This window comes from Orbicella faveolata, unplaced genomic scaffold (assembly GCF_042242905.1).
Source record: "Orbicella faveolata isolate gen_17 unplaced genomic scaffold, um_ofav_v1 contig_14, whole genome shotgun sequence".
Classification (NCBI taxonomy): Eukaryota; Metazoa; Cnidaria; class Anthozoa; order Scleractinia; family Merulinidae; genus Orbicella; species Orbicella faveolata.
The window spans coordinates 23,278,683-23,291,721 of NW_028301541.1; the positions used below are offsets into that span (position 1 = coordinate 23,278,683).

The 13,039-nt window shown below is 39.2% G+C and overlaps 1 protein-coding gene across 2 annotated transcripts in view; it reads right to left on the reverse strand.

Annotated features, from left to right (window-relative positions):
- LOC110046113 (uncharacterized) overlaps positions 1–13,039 on the reverse strand; it is a 34,605-nt gene that overhangs the window by 20,397 nt on the left and 1,169 nt on the right. Inside the window, exon 1 of one of the 2 annotated variants that reach the window (XM_020751782.2) lies at positions 2,056–2,306. The exons of the other annotated variant lie outside the window; for it this stretch is intronic. The gene's annotated coding sequence lies outside the window, so the exon portion shown is untranslated. Of the gene's footprint in view, positions 1–2,055; positions 2,307–13,039 lie in introns of those variants that run through there. 2 annotated transcript variants of the gene reach the window in all.

A 13,039-nucleotide genomic window follows, 5' to 3' on the forward strand; every position in this document is an offset into this window, starting at 1 on the left:
CGGATTATTTCCCCCTAAGTTCTCTTTCTCCAAGTGTTCTAGTAATTATTGCCACTATGTCACTGGCCACTCGATTCTTGCTCTATTAAAACAACGCCTAGTCAACTAGACTGAAATATATTATCACCTTCTCATCTTTTGGCTATGGCTGGTTTAGTTTTAGTAGTGTTATCCAAAGTTCCTACTTTTAGAGCAGAATAAATAGCCCTGGTTATTGAGCATCAGTAGTTTGACCTGTGTGGGAAGCCCGGGGGTGGGAAGTGGGCACGCTGTGCGTTGGACACAGCTATTCAAGCTGCAAGGACACTTTCTCAGTTAACGAGTTATTGGGCAAACACCTTTATGCTCTTACGGCGTCTCTCTAGTAAGCCGTATAATGATAGCTACTGATACCAATTGTTGGGCCACAATCTGAAACATGTCGAGTTCACCGGCCGGCGGCCATGGACTAGCATGATCCAAGGTTCATTGTGGTAGCATGCCCTCCGTCGGTTGATGCCGGATGGGCCACTATTCACGAGAACCTATAGCTTTCGACAAGCAGGTCAGGAATCATTTAAACTTAAGGACAGTCAAAATTATGCCAGCTGTCTGAATGCCATCTCTAATTTCCACTTCTTTCGTTCAAAGCACAATTTCGTACCGTTTTCAGGCACATTTTGGTTAGCTCTGTCCAAATTATTGCCCTGCCATAACAGTTTCAACCGATAGCCAGCATATTAATAACAACTTGTTGAACAGCTTGACAACTGGCGAATTATTCTTTAACATTAACTTAATTAAAGTATTTAAGTACACCAATGAATCAGTGATTCACACGTCTACCAGCCGTTTCGTGGTGTCAAGAAATCTGACGGAAATAACATTAGTGCCGAGTCACTTCGAAAGGTGGTAATTGATTCTAGATTCCTCAGTCGATCGTGGGATTCCAAAGTCATCTACAATAAAATATCGACACGGTTAACAGGCGAGGGCAGACATGGTCCGATAACTGAGCTGCCCATAGCCCACTCAGTGTCCGAATGATTTAGCTGGTGAACTGAAGGCCGAACCTAACAGGACACCAAACAGTCGACGAGAGTTCGGGTCGAGGGAGTGAAGCCGTTGCTACAAGAAGTCTCTTCGATCAGTACTCCTCAGTCGAAGTAGGTGGCACTGATACTATATGAGCCGCACGATTCGAGAGTAGAGGGTTAGCACTCAACAAACAACAAAAGCTCATTCTTAATTAACTCGTATAAAACTTTAGCCGAATAGGTTCACTTTACCAAGATGGCTGAAATGCAAGAGTTCATTAACATCACGACAGTTGGTTAAAACAGGTTAAAGACAGCTAGAGTTTTAACGCTCGTTAACTCCTTCGTCTTGGCGACAGAGCCTCGTTCCCTAGTGTTTTTATTGCTCAGTATCGGAAACGTTTGGCTGTTCTATCTTATAGGTTCCCTCAATAAGGGTCTGCCCTCGTGCCCAAATAAGGTTAGGCATACAACCTTCGTTTTTCTTTGCTAAGAATGTTCTAGCTCTCTCTTTAGGATGTCCTGTTTCAAAAATGTATTTTGTCAATTGTTTCCTGATATTTCCGATAATATCTTTAATCCTATTTGTGCCGGGAACGTGGGACTGATAAGGATTTGTTAAAAATACTAAAATCTAATTTTCACCGGCAAAGCTGATCACAAAAATTGAAATCTAGTCTTCCGTGGCAAGGCGTGCCTGCTAGCATGTCATCACTGCTCTAAGTTATTATTCCATTGTACTTAGCAGGAACTTGGCAGGGTCGTAATTCAACCGTCCGCTGATGAATGGTCATGTTTTAACTTCAGGAAGGGCCTACGTGTGTGTAGTAGTTTCCTAAATTGTTGACAGTCAATTGAATTTTTCAAATCACACGGTTTTACTGTGTAAACATCTACTTTATCACCTCTTTAGGTCATTTAAGATGAGCATGGCATCTTCCCAGACTAACACGAGACAAACTAACTTTTTTTTTTCATTCCAACCCTCGCTCGATATACACTACTTCTCTTTCTTCAGGGTGCAATAATATCCTCTCACCTGTGGTATGGAGAAATTGTTTTGCCAAACTGCGAACGAAAGATTATATTCTTTGACTCTCCTTCTTCTGTCCGACGGCAGCAAACATGGCAAAATCCTGTGCCTAAAAGTACATCGTTTGCATTGTCAGACAGACTCTGGTGTCCCACGCCATTCCACGTATTCATAATAGCATGTTATTTCTCTGTGTTCAGCTGTACTTATGCCAGTTTACCAAAAGGAGGTCTGGAACCCTTTTTATTACGAATGCTGGCAAGTTCAGAATGAAAAAATGCTAAAGTTCTTTTCGTAAAAGCTTTGACACATGAAAGAAGTGTCTAGCCATATTACTGGATTTCGTTGCCTTTGGAATCTGGGATTAAATGATGAACTTATTTTGATCACCCAAACAGCTGAAACTGAAAAGAAGCCATGTGAGTATGTTTGGTATTCTATACCCAGGGTCGGCTTTAGAGGCAACTATGCTAAACAAAATCCAGTTTAATCTTTTGCACGAGGGCTAAAGGAAGCGGTGCTACTGTTAGGGAAGCTTTAAGTCACTTTGGTGAGAGAAGGTAAATTAAACTTCAAACGAGTCCAGGAAGATTTCAATAACTCATGACGAGACTGGCGCTAATTAATTTAATTTGTTCGTTGTTGTAAGCGGTGGTAGTGGTTTTTTTGCTACACTAATCCGGCATAAAATTTGGGGTCACTTCTTTGCACACTATACGCACTACATAATCTACCGGACACGTTTCACCAAATATCATTGAGAACGGAGAAGTCAAGGTGTTGTTTTTAAGGTTTCGAGTACAGGAGGGTACATTTGCATCTAAGGGACTGTGCAGCTTGCAGTGTCCCGTACGTAACTCGTGCCTGTTGCTGTAAGGTCATTTAGGTTAGCCTGTCTATTGATACTTAGTTCAATATACGGACATCTTGGAGCCACCACTATTCTGTTTGATATCGAGGTCAATCGAAAGATCAGCCGATATCGATATATCTACCACTATCAGTTCTTGTTCGACCACACGAGCAGTCAAGCTTTGCAGTGAGGAAAATATCTCATCAACTCCTGTTTCGTCACACAGCTTCCCCTCCATCTCTGACAGTCCTGTAGTTGCCTATTTTCTTACGATCGCTTTTACGTATGCTAAGGTGTCAGGGATTTTGTGCTTCTTTTCCTTTCGATTTTGCAATTCTTGCGATCTCAGTGCGTTTTTTTTAAAAGGCCCATTATTTGGTTCCGCCCAAATCAACTTGTACTGAAACGACGGTTTTAAGAGTCTTTAGATTCCCCAGACAGGGTCGTCTTGTTCATCCGAGCTAAGGTCGTTTTTGGTATAAAAATGGCCACACGACAAAGCACGCGCCAGACAAACTTAACGTTCTTTAGTGATTCGCTCTAGACGAAAGTGCTTCAGAAGGAATCGGTGACCTTTTGAGTATTTGTAACTGAATAAGGCTTCAGACGAAATGAAACAATTCGAAGCTGTAGATCAGTTTATTACCTTTAGAACCCGGAATGATAAGAGGCAAAATGCGAAAACAAGTGCGGCTTATCCCAAAGTCAGATCAGTAAATCTTAACAAATTGACCAGGAGTAATGCATCAGCATGTTTTAACAATAAATAAAGAATTTTCTGCATCTGATGCGAGTTTTGATTCCTTAGAAAACAACCTATTAAGCAGATTACGACATTTAAGCTGAATAATTTAAATAGCTAATTTCTGGGTACGTGATTCTATCTTGATCGCTGTCGACCCGTGGAAAATCAATTCTATCTTTTACAATCCGATTGAATGTTGCTTATGTTGTTGAAAACTTCCACGTCGTTCTGTAATGTTTTAAGTTGAGGACGCATGCATTTGGGTACTTTTAGCGCTCCAAAAAGCGATTCTCAGCCTTCTGGGCTTATACAAATACAAACAGTACGGGTTTTTGACAACCGCTGCCGGATGGTCGCTTTCAGGATCTAAGAGGAAAAGGAACATATGAGGAACTTGCCAGAAGACAGATGGAACCCGGAGATGGAACTGCTTTTATTAGTCAAGCTCGATCAAGGCATGTCAAAATACAATCTTAAAGTAGAAATGAAACAATCTGAACAAGCTCGCTCTTGTAATGAACCTTTTGCTTTTCTTTCCTTTTACCCATGATGTAAATTAGAAACGTTCACTGCATGACTGTGGTGGCGACCATAGCAAAGGAAGTACAGGGAGCTTAATATCAGAGGGGCGTAACTTACATCCCAGGGGCTTGTAACTGAAAAGGGTCTATACTGGGAAATAGATTGGAGGGCGCGTGACTCAGGAGGCTGGCGTTACGGAGTTTACGTTAGCCACACATGACTTTACACACGTTGGTTTCATGGTGGGTGGTCTGTTGACACGACGCGGCTCTCCAGCGGGGTTTCTTACTGCAGCTAATCTTTGAACGAAAGGAAATGAAGCGGTACATTTATGTTCTGCTAGCAGAGCACGTACTTGAGGGCGAGGTCATTACAGAATCGATCAAAGAAAACCTACAGAGCAATGGATTAAAATAGCCTGGGACTGTTCACGAAGCAAATACAAGAACGTTTCAAACTGAGTAGCACCAAAATAAAGTTGGGTACGTTTTGACAAGGCGAATTGCTGAAAGATCTTCCTTGATTAATACTTCTGGTGCTGCAATGTAATCATGGCTAGATCTGGTTTCGTCAGTTCAAAAAAGAATTTCAGGAACGTGGATTTTGTTCTTCGGGCACGCGTAGAACTATCTGTGTAGGAGAAAAGGCCAAGGAGCCACTAAAAATACTCTGACCCTTCGCGTATGTGTATTTCATTTCTCTTGACCAAAGTATGGTTTACAAAGCAAGTTCACGAAGAATAGCTGTCAGCGATGAAAGATGAAACAAAGAAGGAAAGGCTAGGTGCTTTTTCCCAAAAGGCGAGATTTGTCTGTGCGTAGTTTTGTGTAACTTTCAGTGTTTTGCGTTTTTCGAGCGAAGCAGTGATTACAGGAATGCATTAATTCCCCAAAAATCCAATTTCTTTTTTCTGTCAGTTCATTGCAGACAGAATGACGACTAAGAACTAGGTACAACGGATTATAATGGTAGATGATCCTTTTTAATTGGCAAAATTCAGTCAGGTCTAACATTAAAATAAATATTTGCAATATTGATAAGGACAAATTATATTCCGAGCTTGCCCAAATGTCTAACCAAGAGCAAATATACGGCGCACACCTTACGCGCCAGTTTATCCTCTCACGGGCTTTCGCGCACGCGTGCCTCCATAAATAACGCGCTATAAATATATTGGGTGTAAAGCAAACAATCACTTATTACATGCAAAGCAATATTTCATGTGCTGCTAGTGTAAATTTGAACTAGAAGTTGTAATCGCTATTTTTGACCGACTTCAGTAATTATCGTCCAAAGGTATTCATTGCTTCAAGTCTACGTGAGGAGCGGAATAAGGAGATTGACAAAATAAAAACAATTACACCTTTTGCAGAAACGCAAGTTGACGAAGGGCTCGAGAGGATCTGGATTAAATAGGTAGTAATTTCAAATTTGGACAATTTACCAGTTGACAGTGTGGAGGGGGAACAAGGCCAAATCTGTCAGTCAACATTTAAGATCATTTGTCAGTTGTCAGCTGAAGTGCTGGCCATTTGTTGCCCATTCAGAGCTCCTGGTTTCTTCGTGCAATCTGTCGAAACAACAGCTTCTGTTTCGTTGGAGTTTCTCGTCGTCCTTACTTTCTGAAATCATGCTGACTCAGTTTTCAGAGGTGGACGGGGAACATCAATTGTATGCTTCAGTTGACGAGTTTCTTAATTCTTCCTACATGACGGCTTGACAATACATTACTATCGTACGGAGAAATTATGTTTCAATCACTCTTGGAAATCGAAGCCTTTTCTTTCTTACTCTTTTCCCAATTTTTCCTTGTGTCTCGATTGGCAGTGAACTAAACATTCAAATTTTTAAATTGAATGTTTAGTTCACCGCCGATCGAGACACAAGGAAAAATTGGCCACAAATGACATTGTATGACTCAAATATTTCCGTCTGTAATCAGTAAAACCCATAGAATGTATAAATAAAGGTAGGTGGTCCTAACTTAAAACATTTCCTTATTACCTCTTCTCTCGTCACTTCAAAGAGCAGTTAAATTTGTACCAAAGATGTTTACTTACTGTTGGGCTCTTTGTTGACCTCTATAAACTTTACTCATTTAATTCAAACCAGATAAGGAGTGCATTGTGGCAATTTTTGTAAGAGCATTTTTTGTGGTTATATAGGACATAAACATGTTTTCCTTAAAGATCACGGTGTTTCGTTTCACGGTGAGGGGGCAGCTGCACACATGCAACCCCGATACTGCCAATCGATACTTGATTTTTTTCACTCCGGCGAGGTCTAGAAAATTATCCTTAATATATCTTCCTCAATTAACTTGCATATCAATCACCAGTTTTTTGCTCTCTCTCGCTCTCTCTCGTCCATCCCGTACTTGCTGCTATTTAAATTATCTTGAGCATTTAAGTACAAGGTCCGGCCGGTCCTTAAAGCCTCATAGCAAAGATTTTGGGGAATCAAATGGACAATATTTGCTGATTTCATGGTGCATACTGTCGAATTTTTAAATCTACCCGATTAACAAAGTGATGTGGCATAGCAAGGAGAACGTTTAGAAGCACAACACCTGTGAGAAATGACTCAGAAGTAAACCGATGACACGAATCGTAACATAACGGTGGAGAGCAATTACAGATAACGGCACATGGCCGACTACGAGTACCCACCACGCATGCACCTAACTTTAATACCACTGACTCCTGCATTGACGATACAGGCACGATGCGTTCAAAGTTGTTTATGCTTTAGTTGTTGCTATTTTCCCACTTGTTTACATTTGTTGTTGTTGTTGTCGCTGTTGTCGGTGGTGTTCTTGTACTTTGTTTCGTGTTCAGACATAAAATTTAGTCCACACAGAAAATTGTAAGGTTTGACCTCGCAAGTAGTTTCATTTTAACTCTAGCAGTGACGAAGAGATGCCATATAAAAAAAACTTTTTCCCTGGTCAGCGGGGACAATCGTCCAGAAGTAATTTATCAAGCACAGATCTAAAACAATAGTTTAAAATTTGCAAATACTCTTTTGCAGAAATAGAGCAACTGGAACGAAAACCTCTGTTTAATCCATACATGTTTTGTTTTGGATCAGGGTAAACACGTCAATTTTTGCGGTTGTGCAACTTTCGAAAGTACGGATCTTAAGCAAACCACGACGACGACGGCAAGGACAACACCACCAAACAAAAGGTTTAATGAGTAGAACAATGGTTTGTCACGTGCCTAACAAATCTTTGTTCATTTCTTAGCCGTCCTCTGCAAAACAACAACGTGAAATGACTAAATTTGGGGTATTTTGAAGAACGCGAACTACGGCGGCTAATTTTTGCTATTTTCATTTGGAACTGAACGTTAGCGTTTCATACTTAGCTTGAGCAAGTTTTAAGGCCTGAATAGGCGCACTGAATAGACCTAGAAAAGGGCGAAATTCAGAGGTAAAATGTCAGCTCATTTACTCAATAATCGGACGTTCTTCAGTCAAGTGAGACTAGGATCAGTTCTACGCAAACAGTGCAGTCCTCGACCCTATAACAATAGCCTAAATGTTATATATAATTTACCTGAGATTTTGTTGAGTCAAACGTAGTAAGGGCACATCCGTTAGTTTTACTCTTTTTTTGGTCCTTCGTGAAACTAAGTAGATTGTTAGCTTCGAACACATCTCTTAAAACATCGAAATTCCAAAACTTACCTCTGTCCACGGACCAATCGTGATTATTTCGATCAATCAATCAATCTTTTCAGACAATCAGCAGAGAATATGCGAAATATTTACTTGAGTCTGGGTCTTAGATGCCCCATAACCTTGCGTGCTGTTTTTGGAAGGCATATAGTGTTCTGGGAACAACAGATAAGTCTGAGAAGTCTAAAGTGCCCACTGATTGGTGTGGTTTTGCGGCATAATTAATTACGGTAATTCTCATTTTTTCAACCACTATGGTCCTCGTGTTTAAAAGCGGATTAAATTTAAACGATGTATTCATTTATTTTTATCGTTGTAAAGCTTTTTTCGCTGCTAATTGAAGCTAAATCTTGGCATTGCCTAAAAAAAAGTAAATATACCGGGCTGACAAAAGCCGAGAGAAATATTCCGATAACTTGTAAAGCTGACCGCAAGGTTGCCGCTTATCATGATTCCTGAGCTATATCCTGCTTTAAAAAACCAGGAGGCGACGGCGGGGTTGATCTAAATTTGGGACCTCACGGAAGGACGTTTTATGAGTCGGACCATTTACTGCATGAAATATCAACATGCCTGGAATGTTGATTGTGTCGAAGTATTCAGACGTCAAATGGCAAAACTAAGAGTCATATTTAGGGAAGAACTATACCATAATCAGACTAGAATATACAAGGTAGCTCTTATACACCGGGTTAATAACAATGAAGAGACGAAAAAAGGTAAACTCATGAGAAAAGACATCGTTCTCTGCTGGATTTAAGTCCTTTTTTGAGGGAAGGTGTTTGGCGTTTGATGTAATAGGCCTCTTTACATGGGAGAAGATTCCAATTGCAACTGCTGTCGCAGTCTAATAGTGTGGTATTTCTGACTGCCTGAAGTATACTTCGTTACAAGCAAAATCAGGTGAAAAGTTGTCAGAATTCAAGATATCCGTTAGATAACACAAACTACGTATGAAAATCAGATTTTCACAAGTGTGCAAATGTTTGTATATTATACTTCCTATGTGAGTTGAAATAACGCCAATCTCGGGAGAATACGAACAACACCTAAATGGCCACATTTCGTCGCCCAAGGTTGAGACTCAAACGATACAGGTTTAGTGTATTAGACTAGGTCCCTTATTGGTTTGATGAAAGAGGCCGGCGTACTCAATTGGTATCTAAGTAAGTTTAAACCGTCTTGAGCCACGTGGCCCTAAACTAAAGAGTGAATTTGCTGCGAATGAAACTACCAGTATATCTGTAGTTTTGCTACTAATCAGTACGGTATGCATGCATATACTCACCGGTTACCCCTAGTAATTGGTCACTTAGGTTCCACTGACAGATTGTAATTGCCGGTTAACCAGTTTATACTCCTTGATGGAGAAAGGCAATTTAAGAGTAAGAAGTGTCTTTCAAAACAACGCAACAATACTATTTGACTTACTTGATCAGTGTCTGAATTGGAACAAAAGGGCGTTTGTTATCACAGGTACAGGGGCGCCATTGCAGTCAAAACAGGTCAAGCGTTCCTACCAGTAACGAAGCGATGGAATTCATGAATAAAAATTTGATTTCAATCCTCGCTTGGACATTTCATTTGCGAAGTGGATAGTTGAATATTCAAACTGCAACTCAAGTCAAAACTTGAATTTTCACTTGATTAACGAAATGCAGATTAACTTTTCGACACGCGACAGGCACGGAAAATGTGAAACGTATCCCTAATCTGCGCGAAAAATAAAAGCTGTAGATATTTTCTTATTCGTTTTAACCAAAATGCTTGCCCTCAGTTTTTGGTTTCATCAAATGGGTTAACAAAACAATTGCATGGTAAACTGAATGACAAGAAAAAAACCCTACGTATGCGGCATTTGGCGTCGACAATTGAGCCAGAATTCTCCAATGAAATTTTGGGTGGTCTGCTCGCGTGTCTGTTGGGCAAAGCTAGGTATTAATCCAGTTAACAAGCTTTTCAGTATTGAATTTTATTGCTGTTTAAATGATGGAGAAAGAATAAATCAAATTTTCATTGATAAATTTGTTATTTTGTTATCGGTGAGGTGTGACCCGTTTGTCTGTAAGATAACACTTTCAAAAGCTACACCCATCAGAACAATGGTCTGTAGTAACTGCTGGAAGGAATTTTTTAGTTCAATTCCATCCACACCCGTTTTACTGATTACAGGGTCATTGCCAGAAAAAAAATATGACTGAGGCAATATCCATGCTTAAATTCTCTTCCCGGGTATCAAGGCTGTTTATGATGACTGTAAACAATGAAAAGGAATGAAAATTACTTAGGTAAGTGCCTCAGCCTGCCTGTTGCTAGCTATATCCCAGAATTACTGTGTGGACTCAGTGATGTGCTCCAAATGGAGACAAGAACAATGTATTTCTCGACAACCCATCAGGTTTGAATCAACATAGTCTTCTGTTTCGTTATGTTTATTGCTTTCTTGTGTTTCCTCGTGAGGTATCTTATCTAGCCATTATTTAGACAAAGAGTTCATTCTATTTTAAGAAGAGCTTCTTATGGACTCAAATGAGCATAATAATCTGTCTCCGTATGTGGGACTTGCATGTCAGGCAATATGCATCTTTTTTGGAAAAGAAAATAAGTTTATTTTTACCTTCCAACCCTCCAAGCTCGGATAGTTCAAGGGTTATCAGATTAAAAACTATAAATAATGTTTAAATACTATACCTTATCAGATGGAGACCTAACGTTGACACCGCAAAAAACAGGTACACAGGCTTCTTCTCCATCTGCTTCTTCTGCTTTGATTGCTTTAGTTCCGAATACAAACTCATCTTTAGGAAAAATTTCCCATGTGGGTTTTGTCGGCCGTAGAAGAACAATTGTAGGGACAGAAACAATGACTGGAAGGCGTGCCAAATTAAAATTAGCGAAACTGTTGATTTTGCTTGCTTTAATTAGACGATTTGTTGTTTTTAACAATGTTGTTTCATTAGTTCTGATATTTTCTTTCTGGTTTATATTTCGTACCTGCTTTATTTTGCCGTTTATAACAATTTCAGATAGCTTGTGAAAGTCTAACTTCGCCATTCCTTCCCCCCACCGACCTTAATTTTGTCATTAAAAAGAGCAGAGAATCGTGAGACTTTGCCAGCACGAAATATTCCAGCCTGTTCTGGAGGACTTTAAGGATTGCCCAAATCAGTTCCTACACCTTCCGTAGTCAAAGCAGCCTGTTTACTTTACAAGGAAACTGACGCAGCTCTCATAAAATTGCTTCACGCACAAAAGCAACAATTCATTGTGGTAAACACGCTATCCTCACGTGCTAAAAAAACGTGATGAGTTTGTTTTTAAAGGTAAAAAGGCAGTTTAAAACGACAGCTTGGCGTGGGTTTTCTCAAGTAAAAATTGTGTTCGCTACTGTCCCTTTGTATGTATAAATTCAGCATTTTACTGACAGTGTGATAAGATACGTTTGTTACCATATGTTCTTATAAGCAGGAAATTCCCTTGCCACCTAACTAGCCGCCAATGTTGACTTAACTGGCGACTATCACGCTATTTCGGGCGTGGTTTGTCTGAAAATATAGGTTTTCTGAAGCAGAAAAATTCTCAAGACATCATAATAAACCCAAAATGACCAACAGTTGTAAGATTTGGAAAATTACGACTTGTGAACCAAACATTTTACGCCTAGAGATATAACTGCCCTCCTTTCCTTTCCTTTCCTTTCCTTTCCTTTCTTTTTTTCTTTTAGATCTGTGAAATACTTATCTTATTGTTTAAAACTTATTCTTATAATAGTAATCTCTTGAAGTCAATTTATCAATTCATGTTTACCCTCAAGATTATAACTAAAGCTTGATGGATGAAAAAACATTTTCCCTCATAATACCTGATTCAATATCTTCGGCATTACGAGGCAATTTGCAATGTCTTCTAAAACTCGCTGTAGACAATCTCCATAAATACAGATGAGTTTATTTTGTTGTGAAAAATGGGTGGTTTTAAAAAAAATAACAGCACTGCATGGACTCTAAAGTTTAGATAAAGAAAAAATAATCTAAAACTCATTTATTTCATTTCCCTTCCTTAAATTATCGGTGATTGCGACATATGAATTTCAGACTACGTTTATTTTCGTTGGAGCCACTTCTAAGATAATTAACACGGCTTTACTTAAGGCGAGGTTTGACGCAAATTAAACCAACATATTTTACACACACACAAAAAAAAAACTTTTCTCGCCGTTTAAAATGAGCAAAGTTCTTACCAGCAACTTAGATTTATGGTATTGTGAACGCAAATAGTGCTGAGTAATGAAACGTTAGTTCCATGACAGGGGTGCAGAAACGAAGTTGAACCGGTTGACACTAATTAGCGACAAAATACTAAAAAGAAATTACACTTCTCCAAAGGACAGCTTAGAAAATGATCCATAGTTAGATCAAAGAGATTATCAAACATGGTTCCAGTGGATGAGAAATCAGCATAGATGGATAAATGTTTCCGAAATCCTCCGAAGATTGAATCATTGTGAATAATCTGTTAAAAGAATCACTTCCCAGCAACAAAAAATAATGTTTACTTTAATTCTGAGAAGTTTTTGTCTTGAAGGATGAAATGTGTCTGCGGTAGCTTCACGATACTGAGGTTTTACAGTTGAAAACTTCGAGCACAGTTTCTTTATCACACGGTTAATGAATATGGAAAGTTTGTCTCTGAGTAACTGAGCCAGAAGAAGTACAAATTTTCTTTACTTACCTGTAATTGGCATTAAAACTTTCGTCCTCGACGCATAAGTAGTTGTCTGATTTCTTTGTACATTTTTTTGGTCTTCAAACTATCTGTTCATGTTGTGTTTAGTGTGGAGACAAAGACAGGTCAGCTAAGAATTAACAGTACATTACCATAGCGATTTCTACCAAACACAATGAGCTGCTTTCCGTTCCTTATTTCTTATTTCATCAGCGCAAATTCTAGAATCTGTACAGTCCATAATCAACTCCATTGGTTAGTAGCAATCCCATAGCTACCCGTAATCAAACACTTAGAGTTTGTTTTGTTTACAAATTTCTTGTATATTCTAAAACGTAAGTCGTTAAAAAGCTCACCAGACACACAAAAATGCAGTTAATAGGACCCCTGTTACCAAAACACCATTCGAAACAATGAATAAGGTTTAATTTGAGATCATTGTAGAATCTAACCTTGGTTTCGTA